The 24193-nt window shown below is 39.1% G+C and overlaps 1 protein-coding gene and 1 non-coding gene across 3 annotated transcripts in view; one reads left to right on the top strand and one right to left on the bottom strand.

Moving 5' to 3' along the window:
• The window catches only part of Tnfaip8 (TNF alpha induced protein 8), a 110951-nt gene that overhangs the window by 9823 nt on the left and 76935 nt on the right, over nt 1-24193 (bottom strand). The gene's annotated exons all lie outside the window — the stretch shown is intronic.
• Trnat-agu (transfer RNA threonine (anticodon AGU)) lies at nt 10042-10113 on the top strand. The gene has a single exon. It is a non-coding gene; the product is annotated as a tRNA-Thr (tRNA).

Here is a 24193-nt window from a genome sequence, read left to right as displayed (position 1 = left end):
TCCAAATGGGAGGCTTTTTAAAAGGTGCTGTCATTATTTACTGTAAATACTGACAGATCTGTGACTCTCCCAGGTAAATATGAGTAGTTACCCTATATTAATTAAGAAGGGATCAAAAGTAGGGATTTACCCAAATATTTATGATCTGAGAAATTTCTTGGGAATTCCACAAGAGCATTAGCCAGATTTTCTTCCAAACTATGTTAAACAGTAAACAAAAGGGCTGGGGCTGTAGCTCAGTGGTAGAGCGCTTGCCTCACACATGTGAGGCACTGGGTTTGCTCCTCAGCACCACATAAAAATAAATGAATACATAAAGATAGTGTGTCCATCCACAACTAAAAAAATTTAAAAAAAGAAGAGAAAAAAAAGAAGTTCTTAAAGTTAAGAGGAATCTCATGGGGTAATTTTTCATTTAGTTCAGCATGTTTGGGAAAGAGCAATATACCAAGATCCCCTTTGGAGATGTACAAAAGACCTTTATATTAAAGGTCCTTTTTTTTTTTTTTTTTTGTATTAGGGATTGAACCCAAGGGCATTTAACCACTGAGCTACATCCCTAGCCCATTTTTATATTTTATTTAGAGATAGGGTCTCACTGAGTTGCTAAGTGCCTTGCAATATTGCTGAGGCTGGCTTTGAACTCTAGATTCTCCTGCCTCAGCCTCTCAAACTGCTGGGATTACAGGCATGCACCACTGGTGGGCAAGGTCTTGATTTTTTGCAATAAAGAAACATTGTAACTTTGCTTACCTAAAATTTCCAAACTAATTTCACATAGGAACCAGTAATGAATTTGTGGGATAAGGTCAGTGAAAATAAGTGGTTAACAGATTGACTAGGGGTCTTGCTATTTCTCTGGAATGGATTCATAATGATCTTGGGCAAACAGGGGAGTGCAAGACAGGCAGTGGGGCAATTCCAGGCAGAGTCAGGCAATGTGGTGATTATGAACACAGCTCTAGAGTCGGACTGTCTGGGTCAGCAGCTGGACTCCGCCACAGAGTGCCAGAGCCCCTGGTCCAAATTACCTACCCTCTCTACACCTCAGTTTTCTTATTGGTAAAAGGGGTTTAAGTAAAAAGAATCCACTTAGAACAGCACTAGTTATGTAAACAACTATTATTATTGTCATTATTACTGCTGTCCTTATCATTAAGAAAGATAGTGTTAATCAAAATGCATTCTGCTGTCATATATACCTAATTAAAATAAATTAATTAATTTAAAAGAAAGAAAAAAAGATAGTGTTGAAATTCTGCTGGGATGGGATGCCTGTGGAGTGAGGGGAAAACAGAGAACATCATCAGCACGTTTAAGAAAAAGTTCTGTAGAGTACTTATAATGTATCAGACACTGTGGTTTCAAAGATAAATAACAGGATCCCTTCCTTCCTGGCATGCAGATTCACACAGGAGGGAGGGAGCAGATGAGCCCAGCGAGGCAGAACACACCATGGCAAATTCTACAGTAGAAATGTGACAATGCGCATAATGTACAGGTAGCCAAGACGCGGAACATTAATATTCCTGGACAGGGAGATGGAGCGAGGCTAGGCATGAGGGAGGTTTCACAAAAGGAGATAAGCCTCAAAAGAAAATATGCTTCTACTTTACTTAGACATAAATGTGTCTTTATTCCAGAGCTGACCTATAGACTTCCTATAGCTAGATAGGTATTAAAAATTCTGTTCATCAATTCATATTTCAAAAACCAAAGGATGTGGGGCTGGAGTTGTGGCTCATCAGTAGAGTACTTGTCGAGCACGTACGAGGCCCTGGGTTCGATCCTCAAGCACCACATAAAAATAAAATAAAGGTATTGTGCTCAACTACAACTTTAAAAAAAGAAAAAAAAAAAAGGAATGTGTGTGTCCTATAGATTTTTTTAAAAGCTTAAACAAGGGTTGGAGTTGTGGCTCAGTGGTAGAGTGCTTGCCTAGCAGGCACGAGGCACTGGGTTCAATACTCAGCACCACATAAATGTAAAATAAAGATATTGTGTCCACCTAAAACTAAAAAACAAATATTTTTTTTAAAAAAACTTGAACAGTAACTATGTATAACTTATTTTCAAGGCCCTGGAAATGCTTACTACAAAGGTGCTCAGTTTTGGGGAGGGTTTTGGCAGGGAGAGGAAACGTATAGCAGGTGTCCAGGGCATAATTCTGTGTCATTGGCCAACAGCATCAGAATGCCTGGAAGAGTCTAAGTAATTATTATACCTGCTTTTCAGAACCTCCAGGGAGGGGTAAAAAAGAAAAGAGGAAAAAAAAAAAAAAAAAAACTTCCAGCGGTATAGTCTAACAGTCTCCACTTATGAAACACCCCACATGATTCTGATTACGTAAAGCTGGGGACCCATTGTCTAAGATGTACTCCTAGAACACTGTACTTAAAATTTCAAATAGACATACTATAGCCACAGAAGCATGGTGAAAGAAGACTTTGAGCAGATTTAATTCTATCTCAAAAATTTTTCATAAAATAGAGATGTCAGCTTGAACAAGGAATTCAGAGAAAATGTTTTCAGAATAGAGCTTCAAAACCTCAAGGAATTTTGATAACATATTCAGGAGAATACAAAAGTTAGCCTCTTTTAGATGATGCTTCAAACCAGAATTTGAACAGGGCCTAACTCTATCTCTAGGCTGCAGATGGTTTGAAATTGAATGAAAATATCCCACAATCTTTTATACAAAACTAACTTTAGGGAACTTTTTCTTTTCAAATTAAATGAATCCTTATTTATTTACTATGTTGAATTAGGACATGCTAGTTTTTCTTAAAGATATTTCAATTAGGCTGGACTTATTTATATATTTTCTTAAGGATATAAAGTCTTTCCACTGTTGATATGATCCAATCTTTCAACTAGAAATGTGGAAAAAAATCCTTTAAACAGCTCCACGATTTTCTACACTTTTCCAACTCATGTTCTCCCACCCTGCCAGAGGCCCTGACTCCTAATATCTATATTCATTCACTCAGAAAACCAGTAACAGATCTTAGAATCTATCACACTAGAGTGATGTTTAGTTACTGAACCAGCCCTCAAACTATCATCAATAGTCACAGAGCTTTCTGGTCTGATCAGATTACACATAACAAAGATAAGCAAATAACAAAATTACAGCTGACATGTGTGTAACATTCCATAGTTTGCAAAGTATTTTCATCATAACATTTTCATATGCATTTCTAGTTTGGTCCTGTAATTACTTAATCCTAAGGGGGAGCCAGATAAAAGAATCAAGGGTCAAAAGTCAAGGGACTTATCAGGGGTGCATAGTTATTGTTAGTGGAAAACTGAGACATATTACTTCCTACCATACCATACATGCTCGACAAGAAAAGCAAAATTAAATAATGTCCATTGCTTATGAATTTTCTATCAAATGCCACATGTTGCTGAGCTAGCTGCAGAATCCTACTTCTTAGAGCTTGTCTGTTCTCCCAGGTCAGTGACTCCTTGAATCCAAAGTAAGAAGCACAGGTGTTACACATCAGAGACTAGAAAATAAGGAAAAGCTGTATGTCTATCCTTTACCCTCTCCCTCTATCCCTGCCTGAAAAGTGCTTCTGGTCCTGTCAGCCTCAGTTTAAACACCATTTCTTCCAAGAAGTTTGTTCAAGTGTGATGGCCAGAATAAATTACTCCACCTAACCTGCTCTTCTACCTGGTGGGAGAGTTAAACTCCTATCTAACCTTAACCACTTATGATCCTTGACAAGTAAGGTACCACAACTATTCATTTCTGTTCTCCTCCAAGTACTTAACACATGCCCTCCAGCTAGCAATGCTTTAATCTGCCTCCATGGAGCCCATCAATACCTTCTACAGCAATTCATGAAGTTAAGTCAGGAAATCAATTCAATTCAATTCCTTTTATCCAGAGCTTAACAAATGAATTTACTTGCACTGTCTGGCTAAAAACATAACCGTACATATGGGATGTAAATGTGTGTGTGTGTGTGTGTGTGTGTGTGTGTGTGTGAGAGAGAGAGAGAGAGAGAGAGAGAGAGAGAGAGAGAGATGCTAACAGCCTCATGCATGCTGTGTATTTTCTTTTTTAATCTGCTTTTCTCCCCTGCCCTTGACCAAAACATACTGAATAACTAGCTACTTTGGAGAACTGACCATATTTAGTTAATTCAGTCCTTACAGCAAACGGTCTGAAATCTTCCATGCAAATGCCTCACACCCATTTGTCTGGGTATTTTAGGAGCAGCAACCTCTTGGCCTCGGCTTGGGCATCTCTCAAATATGCATCTTGGCACAACCTCTCAACATTTTTGTCACAGTCTTTCCAGTAACTGTACTAAAATTTTAAGTCAGTCAAGCATTTTACAGCCATGCCTGTGCCTGATGTCTAAATTCTACTAAAGGTACATAAATGATAAGATGGGATTTGCTGGGCCTAAAAGTACACTATTTCATTTCAAATATCAAGACTAGTAAGCTCTGAAATTCTAGGATAAAATCCTGAAAAAACCCACAGGTTTACAGAAACAGTGTGGTTCACCATTGGGTACTTCCAGGGAAGCATGGGAGTTCTCTATGAAATGGCTTTTACCCCTCTTTCTATCTTTTTCTCTCTCCTCTTAACACTCAGACATTCCCCCTTTTTTTTGGGGGGGGGGATCAGGATGAAGTGCAGAGGTTGTAACCTGTATACACCATTATTTGGACTGTACAGTGCTGTACGGCTCTTAGGATTAGTGGTCCATGTTAAAAAATTGGGGAAATTAATCTCAAAATCTGTGTTTCTGATTTCATTTGAACATCATAAGATCTGACAAAAATGGATCCACATTCCCACATGAGAAAAATGGTTCTGAGTTAAACTGTGGCTGCCTCCTTCAGGAGACTCAACCTTCCAGTTTACCCCATGTCTTCCTGGCTCTCCACACCATTTAGGTTCACTTCCTGGGTGCTGTAGGCATCAGCATGGGTGACCTCTGGCTTACAGGCAGAAATATGATGGATTTCAGAGCCAATCTGTGGAACTCCTACTGGGGAATCATAAATTAAGCAGCCTGCCCAGCAGTGTACTTGTATATCAGAAACCAGAGCACACATGCAGGTTTCACACAATTGAGAAATAATTTCACCCAAAATTATGTGTAGTCAGTGAGTTCCTAAGGAGGATCTGCAGGGTGAAGTGGTGGGGAGATTAGGAGAGATAATGATTTGTTTTCATAACACTTGTTATTTAGTAGCAGACTTCAGGAAGCTACATTTGGGCAAGAAAATCTCCCCCTTATTTCTAAAGAATGTGTCAGTGGGGTCACATTGAGGTGATAAATTTGCCAAATCTATAAAAATCTCAGAGAAAAAAGGTCTCCATTCACTTATCAAATTCTTATAGAGCAATTATTGTATGCCAGGCAAAGCACCTGCCCTCAGGAAGCTCAGATTCTAGAAGGAGACCTGTAATACAGTCAGACAAGCACATATATAAATGTCAAGAAGCCAGAGAGGCTACAGGAAGAAGGAGGTTATGGCAGGGAGGTCAGAGGAGGCCTTTCAGAAAATTTGACATTTGCACAGAGATGGGAAGGCAGCTCAGGCAATTGACTTCAGTGGTGAAATCCCTGAGGTTCTCCCCAAATATACTTCTTCCATGAAGACTTTGTCTACTCCAGTCAGAAATTCTCTATTCTGTCTTTAGCTCTGACTAGAAACTGCTTTATGTTATGTTTATTTGCTGTCATTTTCCCTAAAAGTAAAGTCTTTGTGATTGGTTCCAATTTTTTACTTATTCCTTCCTACAATAAATGCACAGTTAATTTTTAATATGTATTTACTAGATTAAACAAATTCCCAGGTTGTTTGAGGGGAGTGGGCAGAAGGTCAGAGGAGGTGTAGAAGTGAATACTGTTTTTATAAAACACAATCTAAATAAGGCTATAAATAAATCCTATTACTATTAATTATATGCCATATTTCAAATACTCTTACATAAGAAACAAGTATTTCAATGTAAACTTTGGGGAAAGTTTATTGTAAATGAATCATTATATAATTAAAGATAAGCATTCAAAAATCATCTACTGATAACATTTGCAACTGGTAGGAAATACTAATTCATACTCTACATAGATAATTCTGTTTTTAATTTAAATGTGTGGCCTTTTTAGGAATAATTCAGAAGAAACTAAAAATCTAAAAGGACACAAACTCTACCTTTCTTTGTTTTTGTTTTTGTTTTTTTAAGGAAGAAAAAGTCAAAGATTCTTCAGATACAATTTTTTATTTCTATTGAAACTGGATAACTTAAAATTACTTAGAATTTAAAGTAACAAAGTCCACAAAAGCTTGAAAGAAAAATAGTTTTGCTAAAATAATTATAATCCTCTTATGCCAATGACATACTTGGTACATTAAAATCATTTTTCAGTTAAAGAAAATAACTAAGAGGACTATTATAGCCATTCTCTTTTAAGAATTGAAAAACATTTTCCTAAATATATTAACTTGCTGTCTTGAAGATGGATTACTTTCCTAATAGCAGGTATTTGGGTAGAATAAACTTTGGCAAATAACATAACCAACCAATTTTATGACAAGTTGCCAAATAACAACAAAATAAATATCTTCTCTAAAATACCTTGGAGGTACCCACCTTTTGTAGTTTCATCTTTCACCCACCATTCACTGCTCTGGAAGCCAGCCCACCGTCCCACCTCTCACCATCTTAATCACCAACCCTGTTTCTAGAAACAGAAGAGGCCATGGAGACCAAAAGAGAAACAACAGAGGCCCAGAGGTCCACCCAGGGTCACAATGTGACCCCCATTAACTCCTGAAAACTCCCTGCCTATGGAAAGTTACTTTGTGTCAAAAGCAGCAAATAGTCAAGTGTAATCCCACACACAGCTCAGGAGCTGAGACAGGAGGATCACAAGTTCAAGGCCAGCCAGCCTGGGGATCATAGCAAGATGCTGCTTCAAAAAAAAAAAAAAAAAAAGGGACTTTGCAATTCCTTCTTTTTAAACAAAGCTTAGTTGTGAACAATGCCAGATACCTGTAATCCCACCAATTGAGGATACTGACATAGTAGGATTGCAAATTCAAGGCCAGCCTCAACAACTTAGAGAGACCCTGTCTCAATAAAATAAAGGGGGGAGGTTGGGATGTGGCTCAGGGGTACAGCACCCCTGGGTTCAGTCCCCAGCACCATAAAAACAAACAACAAAAAGCTTACAGACTTTTAACTGGCACTGTTTGATTGGGCCCATAGTTTTTCTTTGAGATAGAATTCATACAACATGGGGCTGGGATTGTGGCTCAGCGGTAGAGTGCTTGCCTAGCACGGGTCGGACCCGGGTTCGAGCCTCAGCACCACATAAAAATAAAGGCATTGTGTTGTGTCCATCTACACCTAAAAAAATAAATATTTTTAAAAAATCATACAACATAAAATTCACCACTATGACCTTTTAAAGTCAACAATTGGGGCTGGGGATATAGCTCAGATTTGTTTGTCTCACATGCACAAGGCCCTGGTTCAATCCCCAGCATCACTCAAACACACACAGAAAAAGTCAACAATTCAGTGATTTTAAATCACATTCACAATATTGTACAACCATTATCTCTATTTAATTCTAGAATGTTCACATCACCCCCAAAATGGGCCCCTGTAATGTTTTAATTTTTTTGTTAGGAGGAAAAACATGCAAGAATTTGGAGCTTTCCTATAAAAATTCACATTTCAATAAATAAATAAATAAATAAAAATTCACATTTCTAACTTCTCAGGAAATATCTGATCTTTTGGCAACACTGAGAGAAGAGGTTGGGCAACACAGGTCCTCTCTAATTTCCTACCTGGTCACTTGGGCAGTTGGGTAATTTCCTGGCCCCTACAGGCATATGAGTAGCCACCCCTGATTGAAATGACCAGGGGCTCAAACCATTCTGAATCACTTTATGGAGAGCCTTGGGAATGAGACTCTTGGTGACTCAAGAGCTGACACCCCTGGGCTCCTGGGGCTGGCAATCAAGCTGAGTGAGGTTTTATCACTCTGACTCTCCTAGGAGATCCCAAGGTTTCTGCCAACTTCCTTACTCATCTCTTCTCAAATGTTGTGCATTTTCCACCTCAGGATCTTTGTTAAAATCTCTCTTCTGAAAGGCATCCTCCGTCTACCTGAGTCATGTCCTGAGCCCCAATCCCTTGAGTACCATCATCACAACTTCCCTTATTTTCTACTATTTGTATTTAATTTTCCTATGGTTACTTAATATACTTTTATTAAAAAATTAAATTACGTGGAAGGGTGTGGTGGCACATACCTGTAATTCCAGCTACTCAAAGGGCTGAGGCAAAAGGATCACATGTTTGAGGCCAGCCTGAACAATTTAGTGAGATCCTGTCTCAAAATAAAATAAAAAGGGCTGGGGATATAGGTGAGTGGTAGAGTGCTTGCTTAGCATGTGTGAGGTCCTGGTTCAATGCCCATAAGTGCAAAATATAAATTAATTTGTTAATTAATTAATTTACATAGAAAGGAAAACATTCTATGTGCTTGGAAACAGGAACTCCTCCTCGAAATCTATCATAATCATAAACATTATTAAATTTTTTCAAAAATCATGACAAATTAAGTCAATTTGGAAAAACACCCACATAATTAGTTGCTACCAGGTACTGTCACCAAAGGCCATGAGCCCCATATCTACAAAAGTGGTACAAAAGAAGGTAAGTTAGTGTAAGGTAGCAAAGGTCTCATAGCTCCCAACATGAGCATTCTCTGTGAAAGAGGCAAAGGATTCCAAGGTAACTGAAAAAGGACTAATCTCTCACGACGTTGTGAAGATTATTCAACACTATGTCTGGGTTTGCATAAAATCATTTCCTGTACCACAAGTGGCATGTATACCGTGCTTTGGGAAACAAAGCCCTCTTCCAGAGCTTCATGCCTTCTCAATAGCTTTGCCTCAACTCTCTCAGCTGCAGATAGTCCTTAAGGCTGTCTCACCAGAGGTGGCCTTCTGCTTGCGTGTACTTACCTATGAACATGCCTGATCATTTCTCCAGGCTGAAAACTCAAGGTCAGCCACAGGTCTTTCACACACCAGATTCCTTCTCTTAATGCCTGGCCAGATTACTTATGCCTGGCCATATTCCTGTCATATGCCTGCTTTGACATCCCTGGTGAAGAGAGTTTGGAAATGACTTTTAAAAATTCCAAACAGAATAAACAAAATAAGACCTAGTAGATGAAGTGCCTCAAACAGTGAAAGGCACAGGGATAAATGCCCATATTTCTCTGCGTTTTCTTACATTTGGGGTTTTACAGAGTACTGACACAATTATTAAGGGTAACTCGTTCTTTTTTAAAAATATTTTATTTTTAGTTATAGTTGGACACAATACATTTATTATATTTATTTATTTTTATGTGGTGCTGAGGATCAAACCCAGTGCCTCACACATGCTAGGCAAGGACTCTACGGCTGAGCCACAACCCCAGTCCTGGGAACTCATTCTTGATAAGCTAAGAGCTATCCTATTTAGGGCAGTTTTTGTTTTCAAGTCAAGTAAGTGTGGGTGGTAGGCTGGGAAGCAGGAGTGGTGGACATGGTTTCTAGGCTTTGTTTCTGGGATGGACAGAGAAATTGAACACCTTCTGTAGTGACTGCAGGTGTCACGCATGCCCAAGAAGACTCTGATCACATTATCAGAGTCAATATGGCAAAGATACAAGACAAAGATCTCCATAAAGAAAAGCTGTACCAATAAACTTTTTAAAAAGGTATTAAGATACAATTTGTGATGGTCAACTTCTATTTTTAAGGTATCTGGATTAATTTTCTCACAGAAGACAACCTTTATAAAATCTGCGTACATGGTGTGCTGATACCCACTTTAAAAAGCAAGAAATATACTTTTTACTGAATTAAATGATTCACAAGGTTTATGATCATATCTTCATACTTGGGAAATATTTTTATCACATCTAACAATTATTTGACAGTAAGTTCTTGAAAAATAACAGAATCTCTAATTAAAACATTTTTTCTAGGGCTGGGGTTGTGGCTCAGTGGTAGAGTGCGTGCCTAGTATGCATGAGACACTGGGTTCGATCCCCAGCACCACCTAAATAAATAAAGAAATAAAGGTATCGTGTTCATCTACAACTAAAAAAAAACATTGTTTCTATAGAGAAAGAAAACATGCTTGGTTGAAATTTTCTTCATGTTATTCCTAATATCCTCATTGCTGCAAAAGGCAGAAAATATCTTTTTCTATTTTGTGTTGCTATAAAAATGCCTGAGGTTGGTACTCTTATAAAGAAATAAGGCTTATTTTGTCTTACAGTTCCAGAGGCTAGGTCAAGCAACTGTATCTGCTAAGGACTTCATACTGCATCACAATGGATGGTGACACATGGCAGGAGCACAAAAGAGAATGGCAAGGGAGGCACGACACATGTGCCTTGCTTTATCACGACCTGCTCTTCTGATAACCAGTCCAGTCCCAGGAGACCTAACCACTACCAGGAGATGGGCAAATCCTCTGAGGGTAGTGTCCCCATAACCCAATTTCCTCGCACCAGGAACCCCCTCTTAAAGGTTTTATCTCCTCTCAATCCTAATACATTAGGGACCAAGCGTTGTTGAGTGCAAGAACTTTTGGAAGGTAAAGCATATTCAAACCATAGCAATATCTTAGAAAAAAGACATTGAACTTATCTCCAAGATGTGAGGCTATGTATATTATAAAGAGTACATACATGCTTGGGGAAAATCAAACCTTTTGAATATATAATTTGAGTCCGTTTCTAAAACTGAAAAGTAAATCTATCCTACCTGAACCATTTCCCTGTGAGTTATTGTCCAGTTAATTTTCAGTTTGCACCATTCACTCAACCCCTGTTTGGAGAAGGATGGTGAGGGGGTCGGTGATTTGCCGATCAGAGGGGCTTTTCTGCTCACGTTTCGGCATCTGTCTTTAACGCCTTTTGTTGATCTTGGAATGAAGGAGACAGATGCTACTGTTGGGCATGGAATGTGGTCTTGTACAGTATTTTTAAACTGTCAGCTGTACAGTTAGTCTTTATATAGGCAATGAACAAGTGCCTCTCTGTACCTTTATTTCCTTGAAATATACAAAAACAAAAATGCCAGAACTGCACCCACATTCCATCGCAGGGCACATTCTACAGCCAACACACAAAATGAATTATGCCACATTATTCTTGTTAATCAATCAAAACAAAATCTTCTTTTCACTACCAAATAAAATAAAACCATACATCTCATTGCCTCTCCAAAATTTAGAAACCCGTGTTTAAACAGATGTCTACAGACTTTGGCTAATATCAAAAAGGAATTTAATCCTTGAAGAGCAAGTGTCTAGCATCTATGAAATAAACTACTTTTCTTTCATTAAGCTTACATTATCACAAAATAGAGCAATTTTAGATATAGGCAAAAAAGGAAACTACAGAATCCTTAGACTAAAATTCTGGGTTCTAAGTTCAGGCTTTAATAATCTCCCCTTTCCTAGGTTTTAATGGCATCTAATAAAGCAAAAAAGGGTCGGGCTCTGGGTAGGCCTTTCTTGCTGATTTATAGCTCACTGAATTCTGATGAATGGTAGAGAAGCTGTAACATTTTTATATATTTTTTAAAAATCATTACGGGTAGCTGAGAAGATGCTTGGCTCTGTGACTGCAGGCTGGGGTTGGCTGGGTCAGTACAGGTCTTAGTGACAGCTATTCCTTTGTCTCTGAGCCCAAGCCTAGGGAGGGCCAGAGCTCTGGCAAGTTCTTCTTTCCAGGCATAATTCAGATCATTTTAACCAGGAGCTTTTTATCTGACAGAACTTCAAGGTATGCATGTACATGGTTAGAAAGGGTGAGTCCTTTAATTTACTGGCAAAGTCTGATAAAGGCCACTTTTCATCTTCTGTATGCAAACTTGAAAGAAAAGCCAGGATTTTAGTTACTAAAAGTACTAAAATAGGGTTTGAAAACCTCCGGTACTTGGCTCAGAGTTTTATGACTAGATTCATGCATTGTTTCTGTGCTTTCCTGTCAAGTAACACCTTGCTCTTATCCAATCTTTCTCCTAAAACTTACTAAAACTTATTTGAAATTAGACTTAACTAGTAATAAGCTTTTCTGGACTAATTTAACACAGTAATACTTCGGAGTTATGCAATCCCAATAAATTGAAACAGAGAGATGCTAGCTATTGTGGCAAAACAAACAAAAAAATATTTTTAAAAAAAGGCAGAAGAAGAGAAGGAGGAGGAGGAGGAGAAGGAGGAGGAGGGGGGAAGGCAAGGTCCTGAGCAATTCAGTGAGACCCTAACTCAAAATTATACATATATATATGTGTGTGTGTGTGTGTGTGTGTGTATGTATATATATATATATGAAAAATACGATGTGGCTCAGTAGTTTAGCACCCTCGGTTCAATCCCTGGTACCAAAAAAAAAAAAAAAAAAAAGCAGAAACTTCCAACTAACGAGTTGTCTAAAACACTCCTTTTTCCAGTGCTGCCACAAGATGTACTAGAAGTTTTTCAATAAGAAGGTGTGTCTGACTCTAATATGAAAGGCAACTCATTTCATTTTTCACTTTCCACCACTTTTTAATGGAGTAAGAAGTTACTCAGTCACAGCCCTCCATCAGCCTAGACCACCAGGTCTGGTTAAGACCTGCTAAGGCCTGAACTCTACGACACACCACCCAGACTAGCAGATGGAATGTCACTCAAAGGAAGTCAGGAAGAAGAGCTATATGCACAATGTATTCAGAATATCCATTGTAATTTCAACTTACCTCTGGCACAGTGGATGGTACAACTACCTATTGAGTACAATACCCTTCTGTAACTAAAAACCAGACAATAAGACCACAGGCAAAATAAGTATCAATGTTTGGATGATCCACGAATCACATGAAAACTGCAGAGGTTTGGATTCTGCAAAATATGTTACATTCTGGACCATATGCCTACCCTCACACTTCATCAGTTATCAAACATTTTTCTACCTACAATATGCCTTTCATCATAAGTTAGAAAAGTCTTGTCAGCCATTCAAGGTTCAAGAGTCTTGATCACTACACAACTAAAGGAAATTGATATTTCAGAGCAAGCAATCATTCTATTCAATGAAATTTTGGCTTGTGTAAATAATTCCCTTTTCCACTGAAAGGGTTCTATTCTTTTCAGGTTCCTCCTATATTTTTTAAAGGCCAGCTTTTTTTTAATACCTTTATTTTTATTTATTTACTTTTATGTGGTGCTCACTCATGCTAGGCAAGAGCTGTACTGCTGAGCCACAACCCAGCCCTTAGAAGCTGGCTTTTTAATGAAGCTTTATCCAAAGCAAAGCAGGGCTACTCTATCCTGCCTCAGTCAAGAAAAAAGAAAAGTCAAAAGTAAGGGCTCAGGGATAAGCATTTCAATTCCAGCCATGTCCTGCCCTTTGCCTCATTCTTTATATACTTGAAATCTACTTCTAAATTTGGTAAATGAAGCCTAGTTGGGACCCTAAAAATGTCTCAAAGAATCATTACTGACTTCCCCCTAATCCAAAATAAAAACATTTGCATATGTATTTTGTATTTCAAATAATCTTTCCCCAGTAATTTCTTATTTGAAAAGCAAATAGAAGCTCAGAGCCTAATACTTGCCCAGAGTTAAGAATTCAAAAAAGAGAAATACTTGTTAAAGACAGCCTGTAATAAGTGCTGCATCTAATTAAGCATTTCCACAACATGTGGAGTCAACACTTCTTATATCCTACAAAAAAAAAAAAAAAAGCTTAGAAAATATATTAACAAGGACAGACTTTTTTTAAATTGGAGGGAAAATTACATTATTGAGGGAGACAGCAATAAAAAAAATAAAATATGAAGTTACTTTTAAAGTTCAGAAACAATAACTGAAGGTTACAAGGTAATAAAAAACAAACAAAACAAAAAACCTTTTAGTTTCTGCCAAAATAGTATGATTTCTTCCTGAGCTGCTGCTGACAAGAGAAAATGTTTTAGGGAAAAAAATGCTACTGTGGGTGGGCCTTAGATTCAAAAAGACAAATCATAGTGTGTACATAGCTGCCCAGGTACATGCTCTCTTCTCTGTATAAACTGCTCCATAAAGAAGTAAAGATTCTTTCTTTTTTTTTTTTTCTTTTCTGCTACTGGAGATTAAACCCAGGGGTGCTTAACTACTGCGCTATATCCCAGCCCTTTTTTATTTTTTATTTTGAGACAAGGCCTCATTAAGTTGCTTAAGGCTTTACTTAACTGCTGAGGCTGGTCTCTTACTTTCAATCCTTCTGCCTCAGCCTCCTGAGCTGCTGGGATTACAGGCATGCGCCACCATTCCCAGCAAGCTTAATTTTTTATTACCTAATTTAGGAGGTGATGACTTAAAAGGAGCTAAAAACAAAAGAGGAAACAAGGAGAGAATACTGACTCTAGCTAATTCTCACAACTCTTCAAATATCCTCTTATTTCATTTTAAAAGACCAACCAAACGCCAAAACCATGAAATAAGTTTAAATCAGCATTAATACACAAAGTCTGGTGAAATGATGGCCTGGGAAATAAGAAAAAAGCATGTGGTTGGCTGTGAACTTCAACACTCATCAGCTCTGTTAAAATGACTGACAAAGACCGATTCTATCCAGAAATCCCCCACTTTATTTTTAAGCCTGGAAACTGGTTAGTCATATCTATACTGAGCACTTCCTGTGCAAGGGCATGCTGATGGCAACCAGCTGCCAGTTTAGTAGCTGCCTACACTTGGTCAATTGACTCATTCATGGAATACAAAACAGTATCCAACACTTCAAAAAATCTGGCTAACTAAATGCTAGAAGATATATAGTGAAAGCAGATTTGACTGTTTCACAAAATAGGGATAGATGATACCATGAAAAAGAACAACGGAAGGAAGACTAAAGACAGTACTAGTCAAAAAGAGGTAGGTTCTGTGATGTTCTAGCACCTCCACCAAACACAACAGTTCTCCTCCGTCCCTCCTCCAAGATGAACTATAGTACAGCTGACGCAGTCCACATCTTCATTTACAAAAACACCTAAGACGACAGAATGATTCCATGAACTAAACAATGACAAAAACCAATTTAGTCCTTTATGAAAAAAAAAAAATTCAGTGCAATTATGTTTTCAAGGAAAGGTTGCCTGAGAATTTTTAAGAAACAGGAACAAAGAGAACACACACAAATCAGGAATGTACAATGTATCATCCTATTGTTTTTTTTTTTTTTCTTAGTTGTCAATGGACTTTATTTATTTATATTTATGAGGTGCTGAGAATGGAATCCAGTGCCTCACACATGCTAGGCAAGTGCTCCACCACTGAGCCACAACTCCAGCCCCTATTGGTCTTAATGTTATGTTAAGAACCCATCTTTGGGAAAGAGGGGAACACAATTAAAGATTGTAAGAGTGATTCTTTTCGCAGCAGCCCTGAGAGCTGTCAGACTTCAGCTAGAATGCCTCTCCCAGCAGCAATTATAATTTGCCTAATTAACCCTTCCACATGTTGAAACAAGCCAGCTAAAATTCCACTGCTGAGAAACACAAGGAACCATTCTCCTCCCCCATATCTTTAACCGGATGTACAAAGGAGGCGATCCGAAAGCATGCTGGGATAGGTGGCAAGGGTAGGAATGTCCAGTAATTGCTCCTGTACTTCTAGGGTTATCAGCCTGATCATCAAGTCAGAGCTATGGTTAAGTGGTCAAATAATTTAAACCAGTTCTACCCATAAAAACCTTCAGTCTGAAATTCTTTAGGGAGTCTGCTTACCATCAGACTTGTTAATGAGGGAAACCCCCAGAAGTTAGGTATAGTGTCAGTGGAAATGGGATTTGGCTCTCTATCCTTCCAAAAGCCATTCACTGCCTCCCTGTCCGAAAATGGATGGCATCGTGCAGTGGACAGCTTTGAAATGATCCCCACAGGTGGGCACTGCTGCTTCTCTGATTCATCGTGTGCCATTTGCAAGCTTTGGACAAAATCACTTTTATAACCTAGTAAGAAAGTTACTAGACATCCCAGCCAACACAACACAACCCTGGCTTCTGACTGACCCCAATTTAGCAGCTGGAAGAGCAGCAACATTCCTCTATGTCATGGCCTTGTTTATGGGCTGCTGCATTAACCCCGCCTGGGAACTGGAGTGCTTCTCTGACCTGCAAACACCACTTCATTGGCTCCAAGTCGGCACGGTACTTTGGAGACCACCACTCCATCCCAACTCCTGCTAAATCCAACAAAATAAGCAACTGCCCAAACTTACCCCATTCACAATGGTTTCTTGCCTAGTGGTATCGCTGCTCACTTGTTGAATTTTGCAGCTATTTCTTTCTTTCTTTTCTTTTCTTTTTTTTTTTTTTTTAAATCTCACAGTTATTTCCTTACCCCTCCCTTCCTCTCCCTTTGGACTACTACTCCTTCCTTGGAAGGCCTTCCATAGGTCCTGGATCCCACCCTCTCTACCTTCCCACAATTTCCACTATTTCTCCCTCATTGTTCACTTGAAACTCTGAAATCTGCCAAATGGCCACTCTCTTTATTTGTTTTGCTATTCTGGTTTCTCAGTCATTTTTTTTTCCTTCCCCTTTAATCGGTGTTACATGTCCCCAATCCCACCTCCTTGAAAACTCAGATCTGAGAGACTGCTGCTTTAATTATCACCCTTCTGGGAAGAATCTGAGTCCAATGTTTAGACTTGTGATATTCAGAAGGGGTGTATTTCATTAGAGCTATTTCATAATCAACTCAGTTCCCATTTTAACCCTTGAAAGGTGAAACAGTTTTAGAAGTGTTTTACAATAAGGAAAACAGTATGTGCACTAATGTTTTACACTTTTATCAAATAACTTTATAGAAGAAAAAGATTCCTTGGGGTGAGCCCATCGTTCTCTGCTTTTTATGGGATGTGAAGTGAGGACTTAATTGGGGGAACACCGTTTGCAGGTCTGGGCAGGATTCTGTCTTTGGGTGCCATCATAAGCCTCCTGATTTACATAGCACCTCCCGAGTGAAGCTGTCTGACCATTGAGCTTTACACAAACATCACCTCATTGGTTCTCACAAGGGACCAGCCAGGTAGCATATTTCTGTTGGTGTGACAGCCATTTTCTACATAATCACAGTAGAAAGTTAAAAATTCCCAGAATGGCTCAGTTTACTAGAGTGACGCAAATCCTACTTATCATGTATATAAAACTAGAGTCCTCAGAGATTCAGATCATATGTCCCAGCTGGGGTAAGAACCATCAGTGGTTTGCACTCATGTCACAGGAAGAAAAACATGAGGAGAACAGTAAAAGAGAAAGGGATAAGGGGGAAATTCTCTAATTCATAGGGCAGCCAACGTGTCTGTCTAGTAGGAAGAGCTGAGTGATACTGTGATATAATAAAGCATGCGACATCTGGTAAGAGATGGAGAACTGGTTGGCATTGAGAAACTCCCACTTGTGGTGTCAGAGATGTTGAAAGTGTGTGGAAAACAGTCATTTTTTTTTTTTTTTTTTGGCAGCGGGGCGGGGTGTTTTACCTTTTTAAGCTGATTCAGTTTCCTACCTATAGTCACTTGTTAGCCTCATGCTCAGGTGCTGATGCTGTGTGGTGCCACAGGAGAGGCCTGAAGGCATGCTCTTCCATACACCCACGGGAGGGGATTAGCTAGAGATAAGGGAAGCAATCTGGGGGCAAAGAGGCCTGGAAAGTGCAAAAATGGAGATGACAGGCCATGTCCCTGGGAGACTGGGTGCTTGCTCACCACAGGTACAGTCACCTCCCTGGGTCACAGTGCCTTCTTCATTCCTTCTTTCACTCATTAAATACTGACTGAATACACATAATGTCTTCTGATCCCTTAGCAGATGAGCTCTGCAGGCTCCCTGCTCTACCTGAGCCCAGCCTCAACAGAGGCCCCAAAAGAAGGCAAAGGACTCTCTATAACAACTCTCTTCAGACTTGGCTGACACTTCCTCCATGGGGCTCTGAACTTCTGCCTTCTAAGGCCCCATTCTCATTTTGCTCTTCCCCTACTTCTTGAGCTACTACAATTCTGTTTCCTTTATCATTTCCATGTATCTCTTTCTCCTGTAAAAATGACTGTTTTCTGAAGTTAAACACATGACCCTACAGGTGATCACACAGATCACAGAAGGAAAGTCATCTCTCTCTTTCGGACTGGATATTCACACACTTTCCTAACACCCAGGCTCAGACTTGGCTTCCAGATCAAGTCACAGCCCAGTTTGATATTCCTGACACATTAATTTGCATCCAGCATCTCATGCACAATTCAAAACCCTCCAGTTCTTTAAAATGATTATTTTCCTCCCAGAAGGTATCTTGGATATGCTTTAGTCTAATTATTCAGATGAGAAAACTGAAGTTCAGAGAGATTAAGTAGTTGTTGAGCACTGTACATTACATCCAGGGACAAGGTCAAAAGCAGAACTAGTCTCCCGATTCCAGTGCCTTGCCTGGCTTTCAGTCTGGCCCCATGTACTGCTACAACATTTCTCTGTACCCTCCACATTTGTGGAAACTTACTTCCCGATTCCAGCAGACAGAAGGTACAGGTTTTCCTCTCCTCTCCACTTGCTTAAAGGACCCATACGAAGTACAAGTGATCCCTCTGTGAAGTCACTGTCACCCTTTATGACTTTTGGTACATACGACCTCTTCTGGATTCTCATAGGGTCTACTGTCTGATTTTCAGATCTCTAATCATTCTAAGCTCCCCATCATGTGTACTTTTGTCCTATGGATGTACATGTGTTGCATGTGATACCGCCCAAACCAAAAATCGACTGAGGACAGGGCCATCTGCGCACACAGTTCTGCTCCTGCAGGCCCCGCAGAGCTGGTACTGGCTCCATCAATATTTGTTGCTATGAGTAACTGAGGCCTAGGGAAGGCAGCAGTGGGCCAGGGAGAGAGGCTGCACCCTGGAAGCAAGGGTCTACTAAACTCTCCATGGCAGGCAGAAGAATTTGTATTTCTGGGGACACCTAGGGTCCCCAGATTCTCAACCAAACTGAATAGGCCATCTGAAAACTCAATATGCCAGGCCAGCCAGCATAAAGCACAGATGGCATGTAAAACTGGAAGAAAAAAAATTCATGCATCACTTATTCTCTTCTTGGCAACCTGACTGGGACAAATGAGATCTTAAGGCTTCAGGAGCCTAAAGCTGTCATCATCACTTAGGGCACAAGGCTTAGCCATCAGCCTCGGTGCTTCACCAACTCCTAGGAAGAAACTTTGCTCCTAGTCTCCTAGTTATTTATAAAACTAAATCTCGTTTGTTGCTGCATAGCTGCAGAATGAATTCCCACTTAAGTCCACAGATGACACTATATATACAAACAAGTCCCTAACACACATCTTCAAAACCATAAATACCATAAGGTACCAGCCTAATAACATGGGTTCTGCACCATCTTACTGATTCTCAGAGCAGCACTGTCCCAGCAATTTACTCCCCGCTCAGTAATTAGCCACAAGCAATTAGCCCTACCTCCAATTCTTCTCCAAGGTTGGTAAGTCCTTAGAACAAGATTTAAGCAATTACTCTCTCAGGCGTCTTGTGACATCTCCCAGAATGCACCTGACCTATAGCGTGCTCCAGGGAAAGCGAAGCTGTGGGATGCCCATCTGCTCCCACAATGGCATGGCATGTCCTGTGTTGGGTGTCAGCCCTCCTCTCTCCTCTCTCTCTCTCTCTCCACACACGCACACACACACACACACACACACACAAAACAAAAAACAAAAAACAACCTTCTCCCCCCAAAAAAGAGATCCCTACTCAATCAGCACTCTCAATAGTTAATTTGTCTTGATTGATATTCTCAGAGGAATGAAAACAAGTGAGTTCACTGTTAAGACTGCCTATTGCTTTTTTTAAAAAAAAATTATTTTTTAGCTTTAGGTGGACACAATATCTTTATTGTATTTATATGTGGTGCTGAGGATCGAACCCAGTGCCTCACGCATGCTAGGCGAGTGTGCTACTGCTTAAGCCATATCCCCAGCCCAATTACCTACTGCTTAGTCTGTCACTTTCAAACCAGGGATCTAATAGGATCTACTTGCAGAGTGATATTTTATTTCAATGCCTCATCTTTTATTCTTCTGAGTTATACAAAGAAACAAAACAGGAAATCTCTACTTGATCAAACATTCCATTTAAGTTTTTTAAGTTCCCCCCAAAAGATAGTAAATGGCATCTATAGACACAGATTTGGTTTGTCCTGCTTCAAGGAGATCTCATGCAAAAAATCCAGAATTTTAAAACTTAATATTTGCAAAAATCCTTCTTGCAACATAGGCAAGTGGGTAGGAAAAAACTGGTGATCACCTCTCTGGGCCTCAGTGTTCCATCTCTAAGATTTAAGAAGTTAGAGAAAAGGCTCTGCAAAGTTGCTTTTAACTCCAAAATCATGATGATTCTATAGGTATTTGTTTAGGTACAATTTTAATTACGTAGGCTGCAGACCTTTCTTAAACATTACTGATATGCATATGATTTCAGTCTGTTTTAATTCAGCTTACACTATATTTTTAAGAACAATCCCCTACAACCACACTCGTCTCCCTGATTTCCAAGTTCTTAGCATCATTCTCCTTGAGATGGAAAAGTTGACAAATAAATGGTTGTGGAAATTTTAGTGACTGAATTATTCTGAGATGAAATCACTGCATCCTGAGATTTTGTGACCCAACTGAATTCTCTTTCACTCACTCACTTTTTGGAACTTCCTGGATTACCAACATCCAGGAGTATAGAATTTAATCATCCATGTTATCCTGACTGTTCAGTGGCATCAAAATTCAAAGGCAAGAAAGGTATGACTAATGTTCAGGATGATAAAAATTTCAGAAGTGAGAAAGAAAATGTAAGTTTATAGATCTGGGGGGTGCCAGGCAATGCGAAGTTATCAAGGGATGTCCACTGTAGAGGAGAATATGTATCATATCTCTAAATGGACTTTCCACTTTAAGTCCTTATCAGCATACTGCACTCCAAGGCTAATGACTACATAAAAGGAAGAAGATAACCATGTCAAAGCACAGTGTTTAACAGTTTCTGCTGTATATTTTACATGATATGACAACAAAGTCAGGTGAACCAACCATCAGAGCCGAATCACTGCCTAACCTTCTTGTTTAACCCTGAAAAGCAAGGGCTGGGAAAGGGAAGGCACAGAGGAGAAAACTGTAATGCAGTGCTTAGTGATTACACAAGCTGCCACACCACACAAAATTAAAACAGTGAGAACAGCACATGATGTGACAGCTTATACAATATCACTAGGATTCTAATGCAGAATACTAGAAGAGGATATTAACAAAGCACCACCATAAAACAAATGAACTTTTCTTCTCTATAACTACTTGGCCAGTAAAACTTTGAAACTACCAGAAGAAACTACCAGAAGAAAATATGGAGAAACAGTTCAGGAAACTGGTTTGAGCAAAAAAAAAAAAAAAAAAAAAGGGGGGGGGGGAGTTGGGGGGTAAAGCACAGGAAACAAATGCAAAAACAGACAAATGGTTTATATCAAAATAAACAAATTCTGCACAGCAATGGAAACAATCAATACAGACTTAACCTTAGTAGGAGAAAATATCTGCAAACTATTCATCTGATAAAAGATTAATATCCAGAATTAATAAGGAACTCAACTGCAAACACAAAAGTAACCTACTTAAAAATTGGGGAAGTGATCTGAATAGATATCTCACAAAAGAAGACATACAAATAGTCAACAGGTATATGAAAGAATGCTCAACACTAGTCAGTATGGAAACGCTATTCAAAATTACAATGAAATGGCATCTCAAACCTTTTAGAATGTTATCAAAAAGACAAAGACATTCTGACATTATGTGGAAAAAGAGGAACTTATACATGATTGGTGGTAATGTAAATTAATATTAGTACAGCCATCATGGAAAACAGGATAAAGGTTCCTCAAAAAATTAAAAATAGATTTATCATGATTCAGCAATCCCACTACTAGGTATATATCCAAAGGAAATAAAATCAATATATCAAAGAGATACCTACACTCCCATGTTTACTACAGTGCTATTCACATTAACCAAGTTTTGAAATTGACCTAGGTGTTAATTGATGGATGAATGGGTAAAGAAATTGTGACAAAGAAAGGATAGCCAGGTAGTGATGCATGCCTGTAATCCCAGCAATTTAGGGAGCCTGAGAAAGGACAATGTCAAGTTCAAGGCCAAAGCTGGCAACTTAGTGAAACCCTATCTCAAAAAATTAAAAAGAAAAAAGGTCTGGAGATATACCTCAGTTGGTTGTAAAGCACCCGTGGATTCAATTGTCAGTACTGCAAAATACAGAATGGAATACTATTAATCCTTAAAAAAGAATTAAATCCTGTCATTTGCAGCAACATGGAAGAATTTGGAGGATATTGTGTTAAGTGAAATAAGGCAGGCACAGATAAGTAGCACATGTTCTTTATATATATATATACACACACACACACACAATACATTTATTTATTTATTTATCTATCTATCTATCTATTTATTTATTTAATGTGGTGCTGAGGATCGAACCCCGTGCCTCACACATATAAGGCAAGCGTTCTACCACTGAGCCACAACCTCAATCCTAGCACATGTTCTTACTCATATGCAGAAGCTAAGTAAGTTCATCTCATAGCCATAGAGTAGATTAGTGGTTGCCCCAGGCTGGCAAGGGGAAGGGGAGGAGGAGATAGAAAGAGATTAGTGACTGAGTACAAAAATACAGTTAGGAGAGGTCAGTTCTAGTATTCTATGGCACAATAGGGTGACCACAATTAATAGTGATTTATTTAATATTTCAAAATAGCTAGAAGAAAGGATTTTGAATGTTCCCTGAATTTGGGTCCTTCTCACTTCAGTAAGCTCCAGATATCTCCTTCCTGCCCAGGTATCTTCTAGATCTCCTGTATCAGAAGTTGAAAGGATGCATTTGAGAATCCCTGCCTGTGTTCTTGGCTGCCTAGAGACAGCAGAGAACATTAACACCTGGCCTCTTCTCTTTCTCCTCTAAGACACCTGGTCTGTCCACTCCTTGTTTCTCTGGGGTACCTGCAGACACAGGGTCTGCAGAGCATCTTCCTGGGTGCCAAGCTTATTTGAGGATAGGGAGGGCATTCCTGTAAGTACTATGTATAAAGATTGAAAGAACAGGCTCGATTATTGTTAGTCTGCCTCAGTTTAAATTCTGATCTGCCTTTTCTAGCTTTGTGGTTTTAGGTACAATTTTTAACTTCTCTGACACTCAGTTTTCTTAGCTATCAACTGTATCATTTATACACGTATTAAATGATATACATACAAAGATACACAGCACCATGTCTAGTATGTGAAACAGCGCAATAAATTTTTTTTTTCAGCTCAATATTTTTAGTTTCAATATTGTTTCTTCGGTCTTCAAGGAAATCTGAGATGCTGGCAAGCTACTTAGGGCCCTGACCCCAGTGATCAAAGACACATGCTTATTCTGTCTCTGCTATTAAGAGTATGTTAGTGGAAAATTTAAGAAACCCAAAATAGGTTTGTTGTCTAGGTTTAGAAGGCTCTATTCCAATTTCTACAAAGAAGCTAGACAATTTCTTAGCAATGCTCTAAAAGGTTACACCCTATCACCAAAGCTCATTTAAAATTAACTAATTACTTCAATAAAACTTTATTAGAATTTCCTACACATGAGGGCTTTGATCTAGTACTAGGAATGCTAGGGGATGGATGGGGGCACAAACGTTTCTGTCAAAAAGTTCATAGTGAAGTGAAGGCCAACAAAAATAAATAATCATAATACAGATGAAAACATGGTACACTGTAAGGAAGTACAGGGTGCTAGGGCAAGATCCTGGAAGAGCATCTACCCAGGACTGGGTCTCGTTGGAGATATTCACCTCTGGAGGAAGGGTAAGAGAGTAAGCCCACCAAAGGAAATAGCATTTGTTGGAGGAATGAGGAAGTAAATAAACAGGGCAACACTAGTAAGGGGTGTGGGAAATGTTTAGGCCAATTATGTAGGGTGGTAGATTGTTGCTATTTTGCAGATACACATAAGAACTCTCTTCATATTGTGCAGAAGACCTCATTTTGCAATTGGTTGTGGGACCAGAAG

Source organism: Marmota flaviventris, chromosome 5 (assembly GCF_047511675.1).
Source record: "Marmota flaviventris isolate mMarFla1 chromosome 5, mMarFla1.hap1, whole genome shotgun sequence".
Classification (NCBI taxonomy): Eukaryota; Metazoa; Chordata; class Mammalia; order Rodentia; family Sciuridae; genus Marmota; species Marmota flaviventris.
This window is presented reverse-complemented; position numbering and strand designations above follow the sequence as displayed.